At 43.0% G+C, this 17,463-nt stretch overlaps 1 protein-coding gene across 1 annotated transcript in view; it reads left to right on the top strand.

Moving 5' to 3' along the window:
- LOC139459502 (voltage-dependent calcium channel type A subunit alpha-1-like) overlaps positions 1-17,463 on the top strand; it is a 415,048-nt gene that overhangs the window by 64,206 nt on the left and 333,379 nt on the right. The window contains exon 2 of the mRNA XM_071240977.1: positions 3,595-3,686. The gene's annotated coding sequence lies outside the window, so the exon portion shown is untranslated. The remainder of the gene's footprint in view (positions 1-3,594; positions 3,687-17,463) is intronic.

The raw sequence follows: 17,463 nt of genomic DNA on the forward strand, positions 1-17,463 counted from the left end.
GTGGCCCCTCATTGTACTCACCCAGCCTGTGTGGCCCCTCATTGTACTCACTCACTCATACAGCCTGTGTGGCCCCTCATTGTACTCACTCACTCAGCCTGTGTGGCCCCTCATTGTACTCACCCAGCCTGTGTGGACCCTCATTGTACTCACTCACTCAGCCTGTGTGGACCCTCATTGTACTCACTCTGACAGCCTGTGTGGACCCTCATTGTACTCAACCAGCCTGTGTGGCCCCTCATTGCACTGCCTCTGACAGCCTGTGTGGCCCCTCATTGTACTCACCCACGCAGCCCATGTGGCCCCTCATTGTAGTCACCCACGCAGCCCATGTGGCCCGTCATTATACTCACTCACTCAGCCTGTGTGGCCCCTCATTGTACTCACTCACTCAGACAACCTGTGTGGCCCCTCATTGCACTGCCTCTGACAGCCTGTGTGGCCCCTCATTGTACTCACCCACGCAGCCCATGTGGCCCCTCATTATACTCACTCACTCAGCCTGTGTGGCCCCTCATTGTACTCACTCACTCAGACAACCTGTGTGGCCCCTCATTGCACTGCCTCTGACAGCCTGTGTGGCCCCTCATTGTACTCACCCACGCAGCCCATGTGGCCCCTCATTGTACTCACTCAGACAGCCTGTGTGGCCCCTCATTGTACTCACCCACGCAGCCCATGTGGCCCCTCATTGTACTCACTCAGCCTGTGTGGCCCCACACTGTACTCCCTCTGTGTGGCTCTCATTGTACTCACTCAGCCTGTGTGGCCCCTCATTGTACTCACTCAGACAGCCTGTGTGGCCCCTCATTGTACTCACCCACGCAGCCCATGTGGCCCCTCATTGTACTCACTCAGCCTGTGTGGCCCCACACTGTACTCCCTCTGTGTGGCTCTCATTGTACTCACTCAGTCTGTGTGGCCCCTCATTGTACTCACTCAGACAGCCTGTGTGGCCCCTCATTGTACTCACTCAGCCTGTGTGGCACCACACTGTACTCCCTCTGTGTGGCTCTCATTGTACTCACTCAGTCTGTGTGGCCCCTCATTGTACTCACTCAGCCTGTGTGGCCCCATACTGTACTCCCTCTGTGTGGCTCTCATTGTACTCACTCAGCAAGTGTGGCCCCTCATTGTACTCACTCAGCCTGTGTGGCACCACACTGTACTCCCTCTGTGTGGCTCTCATTGTACTCACTCAGCCTGTGTGGCCCCTCATTGTACTCACTCAGCCTGTGTGGCACCACACTGTACTCCCTCTGTGTGGCTCTCATTGTACTCACTCAGCAAGTGTGGCCCCTCATTGTACTCACTCACGCAGCCAGTGTTGCCCCTCATTGTACTCACTCAGCCTGTGTGGCCCCTCACTGTACTCACTCAGCCTGTGTGGCCCCTCACTGTACTCACTCAGCCTGTGTGGCCCCTCACTGTACTCACTCAGCCTGTGTGGCCCCTCATTGTACTCACTCACTCAGCCTGTGTGGCCCCTCATTGTACTCACTCACTCAGCCTGTGTGGCCCCTCATTGTACTCACTCACTCAGCCTGTGTGGCCCCTCATTGTACTCACTCACTCAGCCTGTGTGGCCCCTCATTGTACTCACTCAGCCTGTGTGGCCCCTCATTGTACTCACTCAGCCTGTGTGGCCCCTCACTGTACTCACTCAGCAAGTGTGGCCCCTCATTGTACTCACTCACGCAGCCAGTGTTGCCCCTCATTGTACTCACTCACTCAGCCTGTGTGGCCCCTCATTGTACTCACTCAGCCTGTGTGGCCCCTCACTGTACTCACTCAGCCTGTGTGGCCCCTCACTGTACTCACTCAGCCTGTGTGGCCCCTCACTGTACTCACTCAGCCTGTGTGGCCTCTCATTGTACTCACTCACTCAGCCTGTGTGGCCCCTCATTGTACTCACTCACTCAGCCTGTGTGGCCCCTCATTGTACTCACTCACTCAGCCTGTGTGGCCCCTCATTGTACTCACTCACTCAGCCTGTGTGGCCCCTCATTGTACTCACTCACTCAGCCTGTGTGGCCCCTCATTGTACTCACTCACTCAGCCTGTGTGGCCCCTCATTGTACTCACTCACTCAGCCTGTGTGGCCCCTCATTGTACTCACTCACTCAGCCTGTGTGGCCCCTCATTGTACTCACTCACTCAGCCTGTGTGGCCCCTCATTGTACTCACTCACTCAGCCTGTGTGGCCCCTCATTGTACTCACTCACTCAGCCAATGTGGCCCTCTTTGTACTCACCTCACTCAGCCTGTGTGGCCCCTCATTGTACTCACTCACTCAGCCTGTGTGGCCCCTCATTGTACTCACTCACTCAGCCTGTATGGCCCCTCATTGTACTCACTCACTCAGCCTGTGTGGCCCCTCATTGTACTCACTCACTCAGCCAATGTGGCCCCTCATTGTACTCACTCACTCAGCCAATGTGGCCCTCTTTGTACTCACCTCACTCAGCCTGTGTGGTCTATCATTAATTCCGGTTCATAGCTGACTGCTAAGATAACCTTTACTCCCTCTGACGTCGAAATTTTCGGAGAGCAGAAAATGAAAGACTAATTTACATAGTCGTATTTGAGGGTCAAGTGAACGTTTGATCCGAAATTTACAGAGTAAATGATCTGGCACTCGATATTCTCTGGTCAATACTTCACCAAGTGTATGGTCCCGGCCATGGGGTGTCTAATAACACAGCCTGCTCTCATCCATTACTGCACTGCTGGCTTCGGGCACCGGAAGTGCGAGAATACTCGTCTCAATCCTACATCCGGGCCATAGGGTTCAATATAAGGTCTCGCTCGGAGACGAGATTTGCGTCGATGCGAGAGATTATATGAGAATATCCTTTTGTATTGCACACTGCTCATAATTGGACTTCAGAAACGAGAGAAGGATAAAAGTGATCATTATTGACAGTTTTTCCATGACACACTCGTATTTCATCAAGATGCAACTAATAATAGACTGAACTGATTAACGTGCATAGCGAGAATACTCCTATAACAGATTATTTAAATGTGATAAGGGAATTTTAAGAATGATATGCAGCAAATAATCAATATGTTAGATCAACAACAATAATCATGTTCTAACTGTATCGATTCGAGCCACCGCTATTCCAGATGGTTTTAGTACACAGGTGCGATGACGGCCAGCGGTGTATTCATTTCTAATATCAACAATACTGGTGCCAGATACACCAAAACTGTTTCTTACGACTTCAAAAAGAAATGTTTATTCGAAAACGTGTTTTGACAAACAGTGTATTTTGGAATTTATGTATACAATTAAAGCATAAGGTTGTGTCAGCAGAGTAAAGACAGCGAGGACCATTACCGCCGAAATCTGACAATATCTGATCACACATATTGTTCTCGAAGAAATTAGTTGTGAAGTGCCAAATACGCCCAAATCAGAGCAGTGTATGTGGAAATCAGTACCTATATACGGCAGGGGCTGTCGATAGCAGTGGCGTGAAATCCGTGATGAACTTACATCCGGACACATAGGCCAGGCGGAGTCGCGGATACAACAGATGTTGAAATAGACATGATATTGATTGTTTTCATTCGTGTTTGTTTCAGTCAGCTGTCTACTTGACAATGGAGGTGATCTTGTTCAATGTGGATTACAATAATGAAAGACAGAGAAGCTAACAGGCCAAGCCTGGATTAAGGTAGGAAATTGAATTTGTCAGATTACCTTCCCTAGTATTAAATCTTTAGTACTTGTGATATTTTTTTCAGAAGAAAAATATGCAATTTACTTTGACATTTTCTCTCTTTAATTAGTAATTGTATTTGCGGTGAGGAGTGAGCGATTGGGTGGGGAAATTGTCAAACGTACAATTAGTCAAGGGATGTCGGGAAATATATTATTATTTTATGTCAGTGAGTATTAAGACGTGATTGCATTTTCAATCAGTCTTGTAACGCCATGACACAATGATTGTTTCACACCCGTACTCAATCTTTGTGATTTATGGTTGAGAGGTGTGTGGTATACAACTTTATGTTGAAACAGTATCAAGTATCAAACGTACGACTGTCCTGCCAGTCAATATTCTGTGTGTCATGGTGTACGTCGCGGCCCCGAGTCTCCTGCTTGTACGCGAGACAGGGGGACACAGGGAGGACACACCAGCTTCTAGTAAATATTACATTTCAGGCATTGCAAAGTTACACCAACAAATCGGATTTCTCATTACGTGTATGTTCCAGTTTATGAACCCAAACATATTGATTCCTACATGAAAATATATAAATTGAATTTACCATTAAAAGAGAGATCCACGGAAACCGGCTACCTCCAGCGGCTATAGATGACACAGCAGTTAACAAGCGTGAGTGATGGTCAGTCAGTGGCAATCTCGAGCCTGTGCGCTGACCTCCGTCAGGGTCATACAGATGGACGAGATACAGCTCCAGTGTATACGCGGGTCAAGAGGGGTTGGTGTGCAGCTGTGCGCACCCCCACCCAGCCCCCTCCCCCCAACACACACAGACACACACACACACACACACACACACACACACACACACACACACACACACACACACACACACACACACACACACACACACACACACACACACACTCCTCTCCATTGTTTTTGAAGAATATCACTTAATCATTCAGTACCATGAAGCTCATTTATTCTGTGATCGTACTTTTCAATATTGTTCCCATTCTCTATCTCCAGTGTAGAGGCTTGCTGTGAACTTTTACTAAAACATCGACCTGTTCATAAGATTCGAACCCAGATATTGCATGGTGAGTCCACTCTCTGTGTGTCGCTGCGGCCTTTTGTAAAATTGCCACGTCAAACTGCAGCTTGCGCTACGATTGAGCAGGACTATTGTGAGCGGCCCGAGAGTCTATCACGAGAATGAACTAAGCGCATGTTACAATCCTAAATTCCATGTTGGTTTTTACAATCCTACACTCCATATCAGGTTTAACAATCCTCAACTCCATGTCGGGTTTAACAATCCTCAACTCCATGTCGGGTTTAACAAATTTACACTCCATGTCGGGTTTAACAATCCTACACTCCATGTCGGGTTTTACAATCCTACGCTCCATGTCGGGTTTAACAATCCTACACTCCATGTCGGGTTTAACAATTCTACACTCCATATTGGGTTTAACAATCCTACACTCCATATTGGGTTTAACAAATTTACACTCCATGTCGGGTTTAACAATCCTACACACCATGTTGGGTTTAACAAATTTACACTCCATGTCGGGTTTAACAATCCTACACTCCATGTCGGGTTTTACAATCCTACGCTCCATGTCGGGTTTAACAATCCTACACTCCATGTTGGGTTCTACAATCCTACGCTCTATGTTTGGTATTATACTCCTAAGTTTCGTGTTTTCTGATGCATGTTCTCACACAGTTAGAGGTGGAAGGGTAAGCCCTGCTGTTGTAGTACATAGAAACCCGACTGTGCACCGTTACCAGTTCTCTATCTTACAGATTCGCTCGTCACGCCGAAGACCTGGGTTCGAATCCCGACATGAGTACAATGTGTGAAGCCCATTTCTGGTGTCCCCCGCCGTGATATTGCTGGAATATTGCTAAAAGCGGCGTAAAACCATACTCACTCACTCACTCACTCACTCACTATCTCACAGAAGTGGCCTATATCACGTTGCGATATGTTTGTGTTGAGTTTAGATACTCTCAGCGTGGACCAACTTCGGGTGTTTATCCGTGACGTGTACTGGTGTCGCATTGTGAGGGTATAATGACAGATCGAACTATTGATGCATTGAAGTTGTATCTGATCTGTGGATATATCAGTACTTGACACCCATTCCGCCCTACAGTATCGACTGCTTTAATAGATGTGCACAATACTACGTCTCAGTACCCGTTGCTGTCCAGTAAGAACTAATATAAAAGCACATTGTTGACTAAAACACGTTGATAATGTTGTATCCGAGGGACCTTGTATTGTCCCCGGAAGTCTGCCGGATCTGGGGGACAGTGGCCTCATGACGTCATACGGATCTAGGCAGGAAATATGTAACGTGAGACGCCAACGGCATCTTTTAACTACAGTAGGAATTGAAATTTCCCCCAAGCCATCCTATTGATATTGAGTTCGGGTAACACTGATGAAACACTGAATATGAGATCTTATACAAAGATTCAATATGTTTTACAGATATATACACTCACTTGGGACTGATTGACCACGCCTTGTCCAGGTTCCGGCCCGCGTACAGCAAGATAAACAGTGTCAATCATTACTTTATATTACATAATGTCGTCATTTCAAATACTAAAATCTATAGGAAAAAAGTCAAATATACCAAAACACAGATAAATTCCCACTGCTTTATGTAGTATTTCACTAATGAAGTAACATATTCGACTCTATGATGAATTGTCAAATATGTATCTAACATAGGCGTGTGAGTTTAACAAGCAAAAAGATAAAAGACACGGTTGCGTTGGATCTGTTATGTTTAAAATATCGCCATTGATAAGCCAGCTGTTGTGTCGGGCGTGACAGGAGCTGACATTAGTTGCCAGCTGCGTCACACACCTTGTTCAATTAAAGTTATACAGAGACTGTATATACATGTCATGCATACACGCCATACACACCCTTCATATATACATGTCATGCATACACGCCATACATACCCTTCATATATACATGTCATACAAACACGCCATACATACCCTTCATATATCCATGTCATACAAACACGCCAAACATACATGTCATACATACCCTTCATATACACATGTCATACAAACACGCCATACATACACGTCAAATATACGTGTCATACATACATGTCATACACACCCTTCATATATACATGTCATACAAACACGCCATACATACACGTCAAATATACGTGTCATACATACACGCCAAACATACATGTCATACATACCCTTCATATATACATGTCATACAAACACGCCATACATGCATGTCACACATACACATCACACATACACGTCATTTGTACATGTCATGCACACAGGTACATACATGTCATACACACACGTCATACATACACGTCATTTGTACATGTCAGGCACACAGGTACACACATGTCATACACACACGTCATACATACACGTCATTTGTACATGTCATGCACACAGGTACATACATGTCATACACACACGTCATACATACACGTCATTTGTATATGTCATGCACACAGGTACATACATGTCATACACACACGTCATACATACATACATCATACTTCATGCTTACATGTCTTACATACACTTCATACTTACATGTCTTACATACACTTTATACTTACATGTCGTACATACACTTCATACTTACATGTCGTACATACACTTCATACTTACATCTCGTACATACACTTCATACATTCACGTATTGCATACACTTTATACTTACATGTCTTACATACACTTTATACTTACATGTCTTACATACACTTTATACTTACATGTCGTACATACACTTCATGCTTACATGTCTTACATACACTTCATACTTACATGTCTTACATACACTTCATACTTACATGTCTTACATACACTTTATACTTACATGTCTTACATACTCTTGATACTTACATGTCGTACATACACTTCATACTTACATCTCGAACATACACTTCATACTTACATCTCAAACATACACTTCATACATACACGTATTACACACATTTCATACTTACATGTCTTACATACACTTCATACTTACATGTATTACATACACTTCATACTTACATGTCGTAAATACACTTCATACTTACATGTCGTACATACACTTCATACGTACATCTCGTACATACACTTCATACTTACATGTCATACATACACTTCATACTTACATGTCGTACATACACTTCATACTTACACGTATTACACACACTTCATACGTACATCTCGTACATACACTTCATACTTACATGTCGTACATACTCTTGATACTTACATGTCTTACATACACTTCATACTTACATGTCTGACATGCACTTCATACTTACATGTTGTAAATACACTTCATACTTACATGTCATACATACACTTCATACTTACATGTCGTACATACACTTCATACTTACATGTCTTACATACACTTCATACTTACATGTCTGACATATACTTCATACTTACATGTCGTAAATACACTTCATACTTACATGTCTTACATACACTTCATACTAACACTTACTACATACACTTCATACTTACATGTCGTACACACACTTCATACTTACATGTCGTACATACTCTTGATACTTACATGTCTTACATACTCTTGATACTTACATGTCGTACATACACTTCATACTTACATGTCGTACATACACATCATACGTACATCTCGTACATACACTTCATACTTACATGTCATACATACACTTCATACTTACATGTCGTACATACACTTCATACTTACATGTCTGACATACACTTCATACTTACATGTCTTACATACACTTCATACTTACATGTCTTACATACACTTCATACTTACACTTACTACATACACTTCATACTTACATGTCGTACACACACTTCATACTTACATGTCGTACATACTCTTCATACTTACATGTCTGACATACACTTCATACTTACATGTTGTAAATACACTTCATACTTACATGTCATACATACACTTCATACTTACATGTCGTACATACACTTCATACTTACATGTCTTACATACACTTCATACTTACATGTCTGACATATACTTCATACTTACATGTCGTAAATACACTTCATACTTACATCTCAAACATACACTTCATACTTACACTTACTACATACACTTCATACTTACATGTCGTAGACACACTTCATACTTACATGTCGTACATACTCTTGATACTTACATGTCGTACACACACTTCATACTTACATGTCGTACATACTCTTGATACTTACATGTCATACATACACTTCATACTTACATGTCGTACATACACTTCATACTTACATGTCGTACATACACTTTATACTTACATGTCTTACATACACTTCATACTTACATGTCTGACATACACTTCATACTTACATGTCGTAAATACACTTCATACTTACATGTCATACATGCACTTCATACTTACATGTCGTACATACACTTCATACTTACATGTCTTACATACACTTCATACTTACATGTCTGACATATACTTCATACTTACATGTCGTAAATACACTTCATACTTACATGTCTTACATACACTTCATACTAACACTTACTACATACACTTCATACTTACATGTCGTACACACACTTCATACTTACATGTCGTACATACTCTTGATACTTACATGTCTTACATACTCTTGATACTTACATGTCGTACATACACTTCATACTTACATGTCGTACATACACTTCATACGTACATCTCGTACATACACTTCATACTTACATGTCATACATACACTTCATACTTACATGTCGTACATACACTTCATACTTACATGTCTGACATACACTTCATACTTACACTTACTACATACACTTCATACTTACATGTCGTACACACACTTCATACTTACATGTCGTACATACTCTTGATACTTACATGTCTTACATACTCTTGATACTTACATGTCGTACATACACTTCGTACTTACATATCGTACACACACTTCATACTTACACTTACTACATACACTTCATACTTACATATCGTACACACACTTCATACTTATATGTCTTACATACACTTCATACTTTCGCTTACTACATACACTTCATACTTACACTTACTACATACACTTCATACTTACATGTCTTACATACTCTTGATACTTACATGTCTTACATACTCTTGATACTTACATGTCGTACATACACTTCGTACTAACATGTCGTACATACACTTCATACTTACATGTCTTACATACACTTCATACTTACGCTTACTACATACACTTCATACTTACACTTACTACATACACTTCATACTTACATGTCGTACATACACTTCATACTTACACTTACTACATACTTACATGTCGTACATACACTTCGTACTCGAATGTAACGGACATCACATTACTTAGTGCTGACTTGTGTGTCTCTCGTGACGTCGGCTGTGCCTACTGCCTGGTCCGACAACTGTAGTATATTGAGGGCAGCTAGTGTCAGCTCGTGTTAAGAGAGGCTCTCTGATTACAAATGTTCTTTGTTCGAATTATGCGAAGATTTAATGGTTATAACATTTTGTGGTAAAGCATAGCATTCCATTGGCTCAGCAGGTTCAGAGAGGTTTCATCGGTCCACAAGCAGGCCTTTTGTCCACATGACTCCAAAATCAGGTCCACATGACTCCAAAATCAGGTCCACATGACTCCAAAATCAGGTCCACATGACTCCAAAATCAGGGCCTTAAGCTATTTGTTACTCTATTTTAAAATACAGAGGCAATAAAAATAGTTTGTTTCTTTCTTTGTTCTTTTAACGCCGCACTCAGCAATACCCCAGCTACATGACGGCTAATGGCTATAGCCTACCGATTGAAACCGGTCGCTGGAGTAATTCTTGAAACGAACGTTTGTGTAATTTATGTAACTCACCTACTGTTGGACACGGGTTTCACAATCTATTTCGATGCGAAGCTCTTCGCCAACAGCGGATATTGTCTTTGCCAGAATTAGTGTCACGCTGGTCTTATCTGCATCAATTGCAGTTATTATTCCCTGCTCGTAAAGCGATTTTTTTTAAAAATTGTCAAAATGTATTTACATGTGCAAATATGTGGACTCTACCCTGTAACAACATATTTTGGAATGTCTGCTTACTCCGGTATACCGTCTATGTATTGCATTCATGCATTTACTCGCCTACCACCCGTCAGTGATTTTGAGAACTGACCGGAACTGAACTGAACTGTCTTAGACGACAGCGGTAGGTCGCATTGCTCGGACACTCCCCACTCCACGCCATACACGACCAGAAGATGCTGATAAGCGACACTTTCAAATGCCTGCAGCTTCTCCTCCATCATGTTTGCTATGTTTCTTTGACAAGTTGTTTAAACGTTGACGTCGATACGCTTTATGATTTTTTCTTTCATTACAATTTGTAGGAAACAGTTTCGGAAATGTTGACATCATTGATTCGACATCAAAGCTTAACACACCGCATGACATCGCATTATACAGCGAGTTTTGTCATCATCGCGCAATGAGAGAAATTGAAAATCTTGTAGTTCTGTCTTAAAAACCTCCTCTACAAACATACATGCTAAAAACTATACATGTCTACAGCATCACGTTGTGTTTGGTTTCCTATCGATGTAGAAAATTGCAAAACAGTGTTTATCCATCTTGTTCGTCTCGCCTTCTGCACGAGGCATGTTTTATTTCCGAAATTAACACTGTGGAAGTGATATTGACCACTTCATGATCAATTTCAGCATGTATCAAATCTAGCCAGGCGTACTCGCACCAAGGCTGCGGCAGGCCTGGTGCATGAAGGTTTACGTGGCCGGTAGGTGGCCCTTTGATCAGGTCTGATGATCACACATTTATGTGCACGGTGATTAGCAATCGATTGAAATTGACACTTTCGGCGCTTTGAAACTGATATGATTGTAATTAGAGAAATGCTACTGACAGGTAAAAGCCGTTGCCTTGGAGTGATTGCGTCCCAGGGATGGGGATACAGCGACGTAGCAATGAAAATGTGTCACGATTAGGCCGATACGCTTTGCACGGAACTGCTTATATCCCAACAGTCCGCTAGCATGTTAATTTTATCTAATTGTTAGTTTTAGCGCTGTTGTCGACGAGTACTTGTTTATGATATGTAGTGATACATGCAATGGGTTGTACATCTGGGTCGGGCGATGTCCGCTGTGTCTATCTGCATCCTGTACAAGGAGGTAGGATGGTCGATCCACGGGACAGTTTCACTGCAGATGACATGGATCAGTGATGCGGGCACCAGGTCGGGAAATGTGGACAGTTACGACCCACGTGGGCATGTAAATGAGTATTAGATTTCATGCTATTCAGCCATGTTGATTTCACAAAGAGCACAAACACTGGCAATGAATGACTAGGACCGACTCTGAATGGGGGAAGAGATTGAAAATTTGAATTATAAAGTTATTTACATAAAAAAGCCATCCATTAATTTATTTTGTGCAAATTGGGAGTACACTATTGATACAGTTGATCGTCCCCCAACGTAGGTTTTATATGATGTTAAGCTCGTAAAGGTTATTTATTTCAACAATATGCACGATCTCTTCCAAAATGTATCAAAATGCAAAGTGCTGACCAAATAGATGATATTTCTAGCTTTATTAAATCGTCTTTCACCAAGTAACAGTTATAAATCAGCATTTGCATTGTGCGGATAGCTAGTTCCCGATTGCAGAACGCTATTATTGTGTTATATGTTACCTCTTCAGCCCATGCAATATTCACACTCCCCAACATCATCTAATCACCCAATAGCAGTATAATGTTTGTGACGAATGAGGTGGAACACAACTAAGATGGAAATTTGTATACAGTCCAATACATGAACACTGGGTGTGGGTAGTTAATACAACTCCAATTGCTGAAATGGCCCTTTATGAGTGCCGAGATCTTAAACATGCATTGTAACGATTTGCACGTTAACGTAATCTGGATATCACCCCGACGCGCCGTGTGAACCAGTGCGGTATAAAGAACACGTGGTTATTCTTGAGTCTCATACGTGTCACCCTGTCTATCAGAAAACAGTGGGTATTGCCGTATTTATCAGAATCCTTGTATTACGTGATATTTTGTTGCCAGTTTAGAAATATCTATTTGAGAAGTTAGACTATTAGGGAAGTGAGACGGTTTCGTAATATCGCAACGCTGTTAAGGAAAGGAGAACCCAAGTCATCATTTGTATTTGTGACAAGGCAAAGCCAGCTGGTCCCAGACTGGTTGCTGCTGTGGCCTGTGATACCTTCCCTTCCAGAGCTCAGCTGATCAGCACTGCCGTGCATATGCTCGACTCTCTCGGCATCTTTTGACTAGTGTTTTGTGAGATATTGCGATATGAATCCCCCCCCCCCCCCCCACCGGCCATGCTTACAACAAACGGGACTAAATGTACATGTGACAGTATTGAAGTGATGAGCGGTCGACGACGTCACAGAGGAAATACGTCATGTCTCCAGGTGCAGAACTTCTGCAGTTACATCCATATGCTCTTGTTACCGGACGTTGTTCATAATGTAAACTGGCACCTTCGCTCCCAACAGAGTAACCCACACATCAAGTTCATGACGTACATGGTAATTTATATGGTAATGTGATGTTTTATTGCTGAGGATTTGACTTAATTCCCTTTAGAAGTCAATGTCATATGCTATGTACGGGATGGGTGGGGAAATCGTAACCCATTCCATGTACCTGTATTTGTAACTGTGTGCATACGTCTGGCTGCTCACCCCTGCAGAATGCCCTTCCGGCCATTGGTCATAAAGTATATAATAACCTGTCAGACGGGGTACTACTGTGGTGTATCGGGTGTCTGCCCTGAGTACTGCCTTTTCCTGTTTGTATGTCTTCACTGATTCAGGTGTGACTAACCTGGCTAATCAACGAAGCATGAACCACACGTACTACCTACTTTCATCTTTAAAGTCATCGACTTCCTCGTCCTCATCTTCCTCGCCTTTACCTCCATACAAGCACCTAAACGCACGTGCAAAGACACAAAGACACATCCTAATGTTCTCTGGCATTTCAAGACATTATGTATTTTGTAATCATAACTGCAAATAATAGTTTAAAACCGTATGTTATAATTGTATTGTGGGTTATTTTCCGTCATCGTTTCGAATAATGCAAGGAGTCAATTAAGGATTAATGGTGTCGGAATGAGACTTTCAATGTTATTTGAACTGACTCGTTTTGTTTATGAAATATATTAGCTAGTATGAATCCATCAATGTCCACCATTTAGATTAGATAGACCCCGATTGAAATATGTACTACGTGTGGCGTTGACCCCCGTTTGAACACTGTATTTGTCTAAATCACGTGGCTATCTAACTTCAAACCAGTTACGACAACCAATCACAGCTAATTAAAAAGATCTTTGACTTGTCACGTGACAAACAAGCGTCTCCTCCTCGTGTGAAAACTAAAATGTCACATGACCCGTTGTATTTGGAGCGGTATGTCAGAGAAAGCCAGGTATCGCCACCTGACATTTAGCCTACCCTCAGTTGAGAGGTCTCGCAGCCAATTTCATTAGTATCCGGGCCAGACCAGCACAACCGGATCGTCTGTCCGGGCGTACCGCTACACTGATCTGATAAATAGATTTGTCTCGGGGACAACTTAAACAGGGCCAGTGCAAGAGGATCAAGGCAGATGAATTGTTCAGATTTCCTCACACGCACGCACGGATCGGCAGGTTCAGAAAATCAGTTTCGAAAATGAACGTCAAATTTATATTCATTCTTGTTTATGAGTCTATCAGGTGACTTCATTATGAAGGTAACATTATGTTTGTTCCGTTTGTCTTCGCAGGAATTACACGACCAGGGCTAGTAATTATTCTGGTCAAAGCGGGAGTACATGTTTTTCACGCGGACATTATAATACGAGATGACGCTCGAATTGTTCTGAGATTGCCACTTTGCAATATACGAGACAGGCCAAATGCCTCGGTTAGCTTCCTAACATCTCGTCTTGCGTGCATTTTTTGTTAGGGTTCCACACATATGCTCGTGTGTGAAGCATGTCTTCTGATTTCGTCACGCCAGACTGGTTTAGCACCAGTAAATGGTGTCATCTATAGTCTCGTCAAGCCTGACTGGCTTGGGGCAAGTACATGATGTCATTTATGATCGCGTCAAGCCCGACTGGCCTAGCACCAGTAAATGGTATCATCTATGATCGCGTCAAGCCTGACTGGCTTTGCACCAGTAAATAGTGTCATTTATGATCGCGTCAAGTCTGACTGGCCTAGCACCAGTAAATGGTATCATCTATGATCTCGTCAAGCCTGACTTGCTTTTGGCAAGTATTTGATGTCATTTATGATTGCGTCAAGCCTGACTGGCCTAGCACCAGTAAATGGTGTCATCTATGATCTCGTCAAGCCTGACTGGCTTTGCACCAGTAAATGGTGTCATCCCAGGATCTCGTCAAGCCAGAAATGTCAAGAATGACCGGATCTGTAGGCCTACATCGCGTCAAGTCTGACTGGCTTTGCACCAGTAAATAGTGTCATTTATGATCGCGTCAAGCCTGACTGGCTTTGCACCAGTAAAAAGTGTCATTTAAGATCGCGTCAAGCCTGACTGGCCTAGCACCAGTAAGTGGTGTCATCTATGATCTCGTGAAGCCTGACTGGCTTTGCGACAGTAAATGGTGTCATCCCAGGATCTCGTCAAGCCAGAAATGTCAAGAATGACCGGATCTGTAGGCCTACATCGCGTCAAGTCTTGACTGGCTTTGCACCAGTAAATAGTGTCATTTATGATCGCGTCAAGTCTGACTGGCCTAGCACCAGTACATGATGTCATCTATGATCTCGTCAAGCCTGACTGGCTTTGCACCAGTAAATGGTGTCATCCCATGATCTCGTCAAGCCTGACTGGCTTTGCGACAGTAAATGGTGTCATCTATGATCTCGTCAAGCCTGACTAGCTTTGCACCAGTAAATGATGTCATCTATGATCTCGTCAAGCCTGACTGGCTTTGCACCAGTAAATGGTGTCATTTATGATCTCGTCAAGCCTGACTAGCTTTGCACCAGTAAATGATGCCATCTATGATCTCGTCAAGCCTGACAGGCTTTGCACCAGTAAATGATGTCATCTATGATCGCGTCAAGCCTGACTGGCTTAGCACCAGTAAATGGTGTCATCTATGATCTCGTCAAGCCTGACTTGCTCTGCACCAGTAAATGGTGTCATCTATGATCTCGTCAAGCCTGACTAGCTTTGCACCAGTAAATTATGTCATCTATGATCTCGTCAAGCCTGACTAGCTTTGCACCAGTAAATGGTGTCATCTATGATCTCGTCAAGCCTGACTGGCTTTGCACCAGTAAATTATGTCATCTATGATCTCGTCAAGTCTGACTGACTGGTGGCAAGTTAATGGTGCCATCTATGATCTCGTCAAGCCTGACTGGCTTGTGGCAAGTAAATCTTTGGTCTCGTCAAGTCTGACTGGCTGGTGGCAAGTAAATGGTGCCATCTATGATCTCGTCAAGCCTGACTGGCTTGTGGCAAGTAAATCTTTGGTCTCGTCAAGTCTGACTGGCTGGTGGCAAGTAAATGGTGCCATCTATGATCTCGTCAAGCCTGACTGGCTTGTGGCAAGTAAATCTTTGATCTTGTCAGGTCTGACTGGCTGGTGGCAAGTTAATGGTGCCATCTATGATCTCGTCAGGTCTGACTGGCTGGTGGCAAGTAAATCTATGATCTCGTCAAGTCTGACTTGCTGGTGGCAAGTAAATGGTGTCATCTATGATCTCGTCAAGCCAGAAATGTCAAGAATGACCGGATCTCCTGCATCGCGTAAAGAATGTTACCTATGGTCCGGACTGACATAGCTTTGGGAAGTTGAGCTGCTAATTGCTGTCAAGTTCTCCTGGCCCCATGGCGAGATCTCGTACACGGCATGCAGCGCCTTCACTCAGTTGCCCCCACAAGCCATGCTTCAAAATGGCTGACACAATTAGTGCCTGGCTCCAGGCGTGTTACCATGGCAACCTGACTATGTACCCAGTCATTTTCCGTTCAGAATATGTCTTGAACGGAGATATCGTGCCATTTTAGGTCCTTCGCTCGTGTTGATAAGAGAGATAGCAAGTGGACAGTGCTAATCATCCCTGCTCCTGACATTAACAGGTCTCGTTGGTCGGTGTAGACATCAATACTCAAAGATAACGCTGACGTGCAACATAAACACATACAATAATCTCTTCCCAAAAGAATGGTGAATGAATTCAATGGATTTGGACAAATGGTCTTTTGAGAACTGAAAACCTTCAAGTGCGTTTTAAAAAATGCAGCACAAGAGCCAAATGCCATACCACCCACAGTCATGGAGAAATAGATTTCCATGGCTGAACAACTCAAGGGCACACTTACTAACTTTAAAAACAGTCATCAATCGAACGACTAGGTGCGACTGCAGTTAATTCGGAATAGGTTTTATTCCTAAGCATTTATGAACAATCATAAAACCTCCTGCTGGTTGAAACACGTATCGGAAATGAGAAGGAAATAGCAGAGAAACACAGTGTCTAACAATAAAGGAAGTCAATTCCATGTGTTAATCCAACGAAAAAATACCAGTTAAAGCAATAAAGGCGACCAAGTGGTTGTAATTTTCTGACGAGTGGATGGAGTATGGGAAAGGACAGAAAACAACAATTGGTAAACAACGTGCATCAGCTTGACTTTTTTTATCAAATTACATGTACAAAATAATTCCC

Source organism: Haliotis cracherodii, unplaced genomic scaffold, assembly GCF_022045235.1.
Source record: "Haliotis cracherodii isolate W230 unplaced genomic scaffold, xgHalCrac1.p SCAF_13, whole genome shotgun sequence".
NCBI classification, from domain to species: Eukaryota; Metazoa; Mollusca; class Gastropoda; order Lepetellida; family Haliotidae; genus Haliotis; species Haliotis cracherodii.